The sequence below is a fragment of the Ailuropoda melanoleuca genome, chromosome 2 (genome assembly GCF_002007445.2).
Source record: "Ailuropoda melanoleuca isolate Jingjing chromosome 2, ASM200744v2, whole genome shotgun sequence".
NCBI classification, from domain to species: domain Eukaryota; kingdom Metazoa; phylum Chordata; class Mammalia; order Carnivora; family Ursidae; genus Ailuropoda; species Ailuropoda melanoleuca.
In genome coordinates, this window is record NC_048219.1 from 59,094,376 (window position 1) to 59,104,863 (window position 10,488).

Sequence of the window (10,488 nt, forward strand, 5' to 3'; positions counted from 1 at the left end):
ATTTTTGTGGATTCCTAGAAGTGGATAAAAGCAAAAGTTCAATAATTATTCTCTATTATCATATTGTGCCCCTCGATTGATGTTAACAGAGAATAGCATACTTACACTTGAACACTGATAGGAAAGTCAGTGGTCCCATTTTAATGGCACATAGCCATCAAGGAAAAAGGAAAAGGACCACACTTGCCAGTCTCCCTTGCAGCTATGAATGACCATATAACTCAATTCTAGCCAAAGAATGTGAGCAGAGGTAAAATACGCCCCCCTCAGGGAATATTTGGCAAATATAGAGTTGTTTTGGTTGTCACAGCTGGGGCGGAGTGGGGGGGGAAGGCTGATGCTACTGGCATCTAGCAGGTAGAGGCCAGGGATGTTGTTAAAACATCCTACAACACACAGGACGTCCTCCCTTCCAACCATGAATAATCTTGCCCAAAGTGTCAATAGTGCCAATGTTGAGAAACTCTGAATTAAAGGGAAGAGACATATCCTCCCCTTCTTTACCCCTGTCAGGTTGGCATTGGGACAGAGTAGTGATCCATGTTAGACCACAGGGATGGAAGGCACATGCTGGAGATGACAAAGCAAAGCAGGGGTCTGGTCCTGTAGAGTTTCACAGTGCAGAGGCACCACAGACTTTAAATGAGAGTGCAAGTAACCTTCATTCTTCTTTAGTATACTGTTCTTTTGAGTCCCTATTTCACACACCCGAAGCTATATTCTAACCAATGCAGAAGCTAAACTTTACTGAGAGCCCCTCCAGGTGGAATGCCAAAAAAGAAGAAAAAAAAATCAAGGGAAGCAAAAATCTTTTCTTTGCTATTTAGCACCCATTTCCCCACTCATCTGGTAGCAGAACTCTCTTTGGGGGAAATCCTCCCATTCCCAATTCTCTGCCGACTCCCTCGGGTGGGAACAATCCCACTCCTCGGGGGAAATCCTCCCATTCCCAATTCTCTGCCGACTCCCTCGGGTGGGAACAATCCCACTCCTCGCCTCCATGGAGGACCTTGATTAACTTAAGTGAAATCCCACCAGCCCAGCTCCCTGGCCATGGTGATTATCTCTGAGAAAGACAAGCTTTCACTGTTCCACTTGATCTTGTAGCTGAAAATATGCAGCTCAGGAATACTGCCACCATCTCATCTTAGGAAAGAAGTAACCCAAAGATGAAACCGGCACACAAAGGAAGAAAAAGTTGAGAGCTGGTAAGAAAATCATCATTTGATCCCCCAGATCAAACTGCATCTATGACAAGTCCTACCTCTGGCCCTTTAAATGTATAAACCAATCAAGGGGATGTTTACACAAATTTGAGTTAGGTATTCTGTTCCCTTGCAACTCAAAGTTTCCTAAAAGATACAGAAAGGTTTATGGTAGGAACAGTTCTGATAAGAGAGGGTTCCCTTTTGATTTCACTCAAGGGTTAGGACATCATCTGCAAAGCTTCCTGTGGCAGGAAAACGATTACAACAGAAGTTTTGCTGCTGCCTGATGTATATTCACTAGGGAAGTGTGTGTGAAGAGATTTGAATCATTAATGTTTCTTGTTGGGCTCTACATCTCTTAGACTCAAGAAAGAACGCTGCTACCTTCACACGGGACCGACCAGCTTCTCTTCACCATATCTAACTACACACGTATCCAAATAATCAGAGGGACTGTTTCCCTGTGCTTTGTCATCCTTGTGACTAATCGTTGGTTAAGACTGGAGATGTTTAGCAATTATTCTGATTATGTTTACTCAATTTCCCTAGGAATCATAAACCGTCAGCCCCAGGTCAACGGAAGTTTGTATTGGGGTTTTGTAAGCTTCCATTTCATTTGCCTTTTTCTTATTTCACAGTTCCAGGTTTCCAACTGTTGCCCAGGACCCTGTTTTGTGCTCCACTAGCTGTGGAAGGAATGCTAGGAAACAAATCATGCTTTCAAGACTCAGCTACTCTAATAATAGGATTTTAGGAAGGAGCCATGGCAGGTAATTTTGGCAATGTTTTCAGACTGGAAGCCTTGATCCATCAAATGAGACAGAGAATATGCTTTTGCCCATGATAAGAGTTTGAGTAGCCTTGTTATCCTGTACTGTTACAGGTAGTAGTCGGCCTGTGTGGTTGTTCTTGATCGTCACGTGTTCCAGTGGTCATGTTGCTCCCAATTCTACCATGTGGAGACCACTGTCACCCCAGGTCTAGCCTATATTTGCTTTAACAGCTGCGATTTAATAGCTAGGGAACCCAGGGAAAGGTAACTAGCCTCTCTGCCACCCAGTTTTCTCCTCTTCAAAATGAGAAGAGATGGGAAGGTTTTTATGGAGTCCTCTGACAATTGCAGTGTTTCAATTCAAAGTGCCATGCTTTAAAAACCGAAAGCTTTAGAGTCTTAGCAATCTACTTTCCAGAGGTTGGGGAAAGAAAAAAAAAATGACAAAGAGAGCTGCCAGGGGTAGTACAATTCAATCTAGGACTTGAGGCCAAAGAACAGCTGCAAATGGATAAACCGCACACCCGTCACATGTCAGATATTCTATGGAACCAGCGACTCCACTGTTCATAAATAATTCAAATGAAGATTTCTCACCTGGCAGGGCAGCTACCTTGAAATTTTTGTTGAACTAAACTGACTCTTGCCTCAGGGCCTTTGCACATTGTGTTCTTTCTACCTGGAACATTCTATTACCTTTGTCCTGCTATTACCCATATTTCCCATGACGCTTAACAACATTTCCCATATTTTCTCATGAGAGCTAAAAGATCAATCTAGACATCATTTTGTGGAAAACCTTCCCCAACCACAACCCTACTTGACCCAACCATTCCACAGTTCCCTTCTCAAGTATAGCCTTTATCAATCTGAATTTAAATTGTCTGTATACTATTTACACAAGAGTGTAAGTTCCATGAAGGACAGGGATCATAGCCGTTATATCCAAACATTAAGTACTCGATAAATACTTGTTGAAAGACGGAGGGGTAAGACAGATGGATAGTTGAATGGTAGGAAGGATGAACAGATGAGTACAGTGACTCTCTTCATTCTTGCCCTTTGCAAATTTAAAAGATGACAGGCCCACCTACCATTGGAAAGCTTTTTTTCATTTCCAAAGTATTTTCACACCTATTACTTTATCTTACCTCTTTTTCTTTTAATTTAAATTCAATTAATGAACATGTACATCCTTAGTTTCAGATGGAGAGTTCAATAATTCATCAGTTGCATATTAACATCCAGTGCTCATCACATCACGTGCCCTCCTTAATGCCCATCCCCCAATTATCCCTTTCCCCCCACCCACCTCTCCTCCAGCAGAGAGAAAGAAAACAAGGGAAGATCTCTCTTCTAAAATGTGAGCGTAGGACACCATCCTTGGTGCCTCAGGCACCATGGCTGCTTCTTCCCTCACTGTCAAAAAGGAAGAAAAGCAGCCCCCCGGCTTAACACTGCCCACTTCAGATTTCCCACCAGTGTCTCAGGAAACCAATGAGCAAACTAACGTGCCTTCTTACTCCTGTGAACCTCTAAAAGATCTCAAATTCCTCTTCAAACGACAATGAAGTGTCTCTCTGCTTGGTGCCAAGACTCCATCAATACAATCACTTCACAACGACAGATGATCCTATCTACTCAAGGAGATTCATAAATGTTGACTGCATTGGATTCAGCTGCCTCTGCCTTTGGTAACTCCCCTTATGTTCCCCAACTGACCAATATTGACCCATAAGTAGGGACATCTCTACACCCCTATTCAGCAGGAAGAGGTTACAGAAGATAAGACCTTCCACCTTCCCCAACCTTAAATAATTAAGAATCAAAATTGTTCAGAGAGGAAATGATGAGGGAGCAGAAGGCAAACTGAGGACAAAGCACAAGCCGACACCCTGCAACCCCCTCTCCCTACTGCTGGGTAGGAGATGTGTGACATTCCTCCAAGAAACTTCCAACTATCTTAATGTTAATGCCTGCTAGAGGAAAAAACAACCTTAGCTTGATAATGGCAAGTTCTCCAGTATCCTGCGGGTTTTCTTTGGTTTATGAAAGTCCTTTTGAACACCTCCCTTTTTCCTTATCTCCCTCAACCCTATAGCTTTAATCAGCCATCCCTCACAACCCCAGTGCAGCAGCTCTTTCTGCCCACGGGTCCTGTCCCTGTACTAAAACCATCTTTTTGCATGAATAATAATAATAATAATAAAAATAAAATGTGGGTGTAGGAGCACCTGGCTGCCTCAGTCAGAAGAGCATGTGGTTCTTGTTGGGTGTGGAAATTATTAAAAATAAATCTTTTAAAAAATAAATAAAATAAAATAATAAAATGTGAGTGCAAAGATTGTTTAAAAAGTAAGAGAATGCAGAGTTTAAAATAACATAAGAAAATACAGCTGTATATATGGAAGTCTGGGTTTGTGAACTCCAATTCTCTATTTGTTTTGTTAATCCACACTCCTCTCAAGTCTCTGAAGCTCAGGGGCTCTAGGATTAAGGAAGGCCACTGAGAAATCCTAGTAGTGTGACTCTCCATATACAATATAAAGTTATTCCACTGCCATCTTAAAATCTTCAATCATTTGCATTAGTAAAAATGAAGATATATTCAATGATGTTATCAAGAAAATAAACTAGGTTAATTGAGTATAACCTACCTGTAAACGTACACGATTGCTTGGACTGCACACAATGGCCATGTGTTTTGCACACTGTTGTTTTCTAAGGGAATGTGGATTGCAGTTTTGATTAATTGTACTAATTCTCAGACTCAGACTGAGAACTATGCAATTCTTAGGCCCCTTTCATGTCCTCTATGAGCCTTCTTCGGAGGTCTTGAAAATGACTTTCAAAAATTGAAATTAGCTTTCTTTCTAATCCCCTAGAGACCAATGCAGTGAATTTCATCATGCCATGATGATTAAAAATGCTAAATGAGTCATGATATAATTAGGAATTTCTTTGTTCAAATCAAGCCCCATGAAGTACATCTAACACCGGTTCCATTTATAAAAGCAGTCCGTCCTTGATGCTGAAGACAAATTTTGGCGAGGGGACATAAAAATATTATAACTTTAGGTATATTTGTTAGTCAAATTTTTCTTTTTTTTTTTTTAAGGTAAATGGTGGTAAAGTATCCCAGGTGATTTGGCAGCTTATACAAACACATAGTAGGAGAGAAAAAGAAAAATTATGAGAACTATAGGGAAGCTAGGATAGCTGGAATACAGGTGACAAAAGGAAGAAACTTTTACTGTCTTAGCAGCTGGTGGAACAACTTCTCTAGGATCGTAACACCATATTTTTCAAGAAATATTTTAATAAGCTAGTTGGGATGAGAGATGAGACCCCAAGGGACATATTCAAGCTAAAAATGATGGCACCAATTGAAAATGGAACCTCAAAAAAGAAGGACACTTTGTTTTGTTGAACCCTTGTATAGAGCTGGGAATGTACATTTATAAAGAGGACCTGGGGCAAAGAAAAATCACTTAGGATAATAAAGAGATGAGTGTAAAGAGTTTGGTGCAGGGGCACAGGAAGAGGGGGTGTAGATCCAGGAAGACTGTATACCTTGGAGGAAAAGTAGAGACAAAGGAAAAAAAAATCCTAGGAGTGTCAGAGCTGAGAAGGAACTTTAGAAAAGAAATGTCAAATAGTGAGTTAGGGGGTTGTTGCCATAGCACACAGGCTGGAAGATCCCTTTCATCTTCTCTATGAAATCTGTGTTTCTTATCAAGACTTTTGTAGTAGTGGGCTCAAGATAGAGAGTGTGAAGATAGGCAAAAGTTCTATGTCCGTGTGGGTGTAAAGTAAAAACAAAGGTTGCTTTCGTAGAGGAAACAGCTGGCATCTGGGCTTATATGCAGTGTAAGAGGAAAGTGAGAAGGGATGAGCCTGGATGAATTAGCAGGATGATATAATGAGAGGTCATGTGAACCATATTAAAACCTATGCCCCTTGGGGTGCCAGGGTGGCTCAGTCGGTTAAGCATCTGACTCTTGATCTCAGCTCAGGTCTTGAGCTCAGTGTTGTGAGCTCAGGCCCCGCATTGGGCTCCATGCTGGGCATGGAGCCTACTTCAAAAAAAAAAAAAAAGTATGCCCCTTATCTTAGGACAAATAAGAACAGTTACAAAGATTTAAGAAGAAAAAAGATACAATCGGAGTTATAGTTTAGAAAGTTGACTCTAGCAGAAATTCAGAGAATGGGTTGGAGGAAGTAATGGTAGATGCAAAGGAGAGGTGCAAAGCTTCACAGCAATCAAGGCAAGATGTGTTAATGACCTATGCTGGTTAGAGTAACAGTGAAGAGGGGGAGAACTGGACAATCTAGACATGTTAAAAAGTTAGAATCAGTAGGTCTTGATGATTGATTGGATATAGGCAAAAGGATTATCAACTTTATGGTTTGCCCAGAACTAAAGAGTTTCCCAAAACATGAGACTTTCAGTTTTAAAATTAAGAGAGCTCCAGGCAAGCCATTCCAGTTTTATGGAACTGTGGGGATTTCATGGATATGGAACTTTTCATTCTAACACCAAGAAATCCCTGGGAAGGGGCGCCTGGGTGGCACAGCGGTTAAGCGTCTGCCTTCGGCTCAGGGCGTGATCCTGGCGTTATGGGATCGAGCCCCCACATCAGGCTCCTCTGCTATGAACCTGCTTCTTCCTCCCACTCCCCCTGCTTGTGTTCCCTCTCTTGCTGGCTGTCTCTATCTCTGTCAAATAAATAAATAAAATAATTAAAAAAAAAAAAAGAAATCCCTGGGAAAACAGGGATGAATTTGTCACCCTAATGGGGGTTGAAAATGTGGGTGAGTGAGGGTGGTACCTAATTTCTGGCTGGGGAATAGAGATAGCAGTCATTGAGGCAAGGCAGGAAAAGAAACAGATTCAGGTGGGAAGAAAATGTTGACTTTTATTTTTAGACATGTCAAGTTTCAGGAGCTTATAGAACACCAAAGAAGAAATGTCTAGTAGACAATTAGGTCCTTTTAAGAATCTGGTACTTGGCAAGTTCTATCACATCAACCACCTAAGAGTTGTGCTGTAAGAAGCAACAACCTCTCCTCTTCCTCTCTGCCATCTGCTTGGCAGCCACGAAGCAGCAACCATGCATGAATTCATCTCCACCCAAGTTGGCCAGGCTGGTGTCCAGATTGGCAATGCCTGCCGGGAGCTCTATTGCCTGGAACATGGCATTCAGCCTGATGGCCAGATGCCAAGTGACAAGACCATTAGGGGAGGAGTTGACTCCTTTAACACCTTCTTCAGTGAGACAGGTGCTGGGAAGCATGTGCCCAGGGCAGTGTTTGTAGACCTGGAACCCATGGTCATTGATGAAGTTCGTACTGGCATCTATCACCAGCTCTTCCACCCCAAGCAGCCCATCACTGGGAAGGAAGATGCTGTCAATAACTATGCCAGAAAGCACTATGCCATTGGCAAGGAGATCATTGACCTTGTCTTGAATTCAGAAACTGGATAACCAGTGCACAGGTCTTCAGGGCTTTTTGGTTTTCCACAGCTTTGGAGGGGGAATTGGTTCTGGGTTCACCTCCCTGCTGATGGAATGTCTCTCTGTCAATTATGGCAAGAAGTTCAAGCTGGAGCTCTCCATTTAGCCAGCCCTCCAAGTTTCCACAGCTGTAGGTGAGCCCTACAACTCCACCCTCACTACCCACACCACCTTGGGGCACTCTGATTGTGCTTTCACAGTTGACAGTGAGGCCATCTATGACATCTGTCATAGGAACCTTGATATTGAATGCCAACCTACACTAACCCAAATACATTGATGGGTCTAATTGCGTCCTCCATCACTGCTTCTCTCAGATTTGAGAGAGCCCTAAATGTTGATCTAACAGAATTCCAGACCTACCTGGTGCCCTATCCTCACATCCACTTCCCTCTGGCCACATATGCCCCTGTCATCTCTACTGAGAAAGCCCACCATGAACAGCTTTCTGTAGCAGAGATTACCAATGCACCAAACCAGATGGTGAAATGTGACCCTCGCCATGGTAAAGACATGTTTTGTTGCCTGTTGTGCCATGGCAATGTGGTTCCCAAAGATATCAATGCTGCCATTGCCACCGTCAAGACCAAGTGTATCGTCCAGTTTGTGGACTGGTGCCTCACTGGCTTCAAAGTGGGCATTAATTACCAGCCTCCTACTGTGGTACCTGGTGGAGACCTGGCCAAAATACAGCAAGCTGTGTGCGTACTGAGAAACACCACCGCCATTGCTGAAGCCTGGGTTCACCTGGACCACAAGTTTGACCAGAGGAATGCCAAATGTGCCTTTGTTCAGCGATATGTGGGTGAGGGCATGGAGGAAGGAGTGTTTTTTGAGGCCCATGAGGACCTGACTGCCCTTGAGAAGGATTATGAGGAAGCTGGTGTGAATTCTGTTGAAGGAGAGGGTGAAGAAGGAAAAGAATACTAAAGTTAAAAACGTTCCAAACATGCTGCTTTTACAGGGAAGCTTGTTCTGTGTTAAACAGTGAAGAGCTGTGCTCTGATCAGTTAATTTGTGTGTAGCAGTGCATACTGTCATACACAATTACTGACCTATGCTTTAAAACACAACACTTTGTTACAGACCCAAGCTGTCCATTTCTCTGATGGGTTTGAATAAAGTATTCCCTGTCTTAAATGAATAAAAGGAAAAAAGAGAGAAAATTAGATTTAAAATATGGTTTGGAAGTAATTGGCATTAGATGGTGCTTGAAGCTATGTGGGAAAGTAAGACTGCTCAGGGATGGTTTACACCAGAGAAGAGGAGAGAAGAGGAAAGAAAGAGAAGGGAATAATGGAAAGTGAGGGGAGGGAAGGGAAGGGAACTGAGGATAGAATCTTGGGAAACACCAATATTTACAAGATATATAAAGGTGGCTGGGATGGAGCAGCTATAAAGGCAAGATAAAAATTAAGAGTACATTGTCTAGAATTCAGGGCAAGACAATGCTGGGAGGATGTGAGATCAGTGTCAAGAGCTGCACACAGATCAGGTAAGATAAAGGCTGAAAATCATCCTTTGGATTTAACAACATGGTCATTATTGATCTTGGTGAAAGCAGCTTTAAGAGAAATGGGAGAGAGGAGCTAGACTGAAGAACGAATGGCAGATAAGAAAACAGAGATAAAGAGTAAAGAAAAAAAAAAAGAAAGAAAGAAAAAAAAAAGTCTTTCAAAAAGTTTCCGAGGAAGAGAAATATAAATGGAATAGATGAAGGGAGATGTGGGGTTAAGGAAAATGTTTTTATAATAGGTACCTTAGCCCAAGTCTTCTAGGAAACACACCTGATTGAAGATTAAAACACTGTTCTTCATGGGGCACCTGGATGGCACAGTTAAACAGCCAATTCTTGATTTCAGCTCAGGTCATGATCTCAGGGTCGTGTGATCAAGCCCTGCATTGAGCTCCCTACTCAGTGCAGTCTGCTTGAGATTCTCTCTCCCCCTCCCTCTGCCCCTCCCGCTTGCGCTCTCTCTCTAAAATAAATAAATAAATATTTAAAAAAAACCCGACACTATTCTTCATTTGTGAAATGCAGGCTCAGGGAAATGAGGGTAAGGAAAGGAGGAAAAAAACAAGGAGAGACACACACCAATGTGATGAGCTGCACCAAAACCCTGACTGCCACTTGGAGCGGAAGGCTGTACAAAGGAAGCACACCTCAAAGTAGTCTGCATGGGGTAGGCGGGAGCACTGGGAATTTACTTTATCCTTGCTACTCTTCAATATCATTGGTCAATATTCATCCTATAAGAAACTTACTTCTCCACACTTCCAGGCTATGTATCCAATCTCCTAGCAGTCATCAGGAAGTCAAATTCCATGCCCTGAGTGTAGTTATTTTTCCAACCTGAATGAAACATTAAAAGCACCCTAGAGCAGAGAGCTCAGTGTGTGGGCCACAGGAGCCATGCAGGCTTGAGGCTCCAATTCCAGACTGCAGCAAAGGTGCAGTGATGGCAGTAGTGACAGACAATACAGTCTAGGGTCAAGTAATACCTTTATTTAAAAAAAAAAATGATCACAAGAGTCTGAGACGATGCCCGAAATTTGTGTTCAAATTAGTGGAAAAGATTTACTGTATTTTATGACATTGAAATTAAATCAATAGAGAAGAAGTTGAAGGTACAGGAGAGAAGGAGTTTCACTGATGGAAAGGTTTGGGTACTAAGAAAAAAATAGGTAGAGATACAAGTAATTTCATAGAAGAGGTGAAAAGAGGCTGTAAATTCCCCACATAAACTCTTAAATTCCCTCAGTCCTAGAACATATTTATTTCGTGCTCATGTCTTGGGCTGGGCACCATAAGAAAATCTACACTATAGTCCACTAACCTTGATCTAACCCCTTCCCTTTAAGATTCATATGATACAAGTTAAAGCCCTGTGCTTTTGAGGGGGGGAGGGGGCAGAGAGAGATATAAAGTGGAATAAGCTATAATAGTTAAATGGTATGAGTTGAATCACTATATTGCACACCTGAAACT

The 10,488-nt window shown here is 42.2% G+C and overlaps 1 pseudogene; it reads left to right on the top strand.

Annotated features, from left to right (window-relative positions):
* The first annotated feature begins 6,783 nt into the window (after nucleotides 1–6,783).
* LOC100467066 lies at nucleotides 6,784–8,462 on the top strand (annotated as a pseudogene).
* The last annotated feature ends 2,026 nt before the right edge of the window (nucleotides 8,463–10,488 follow it).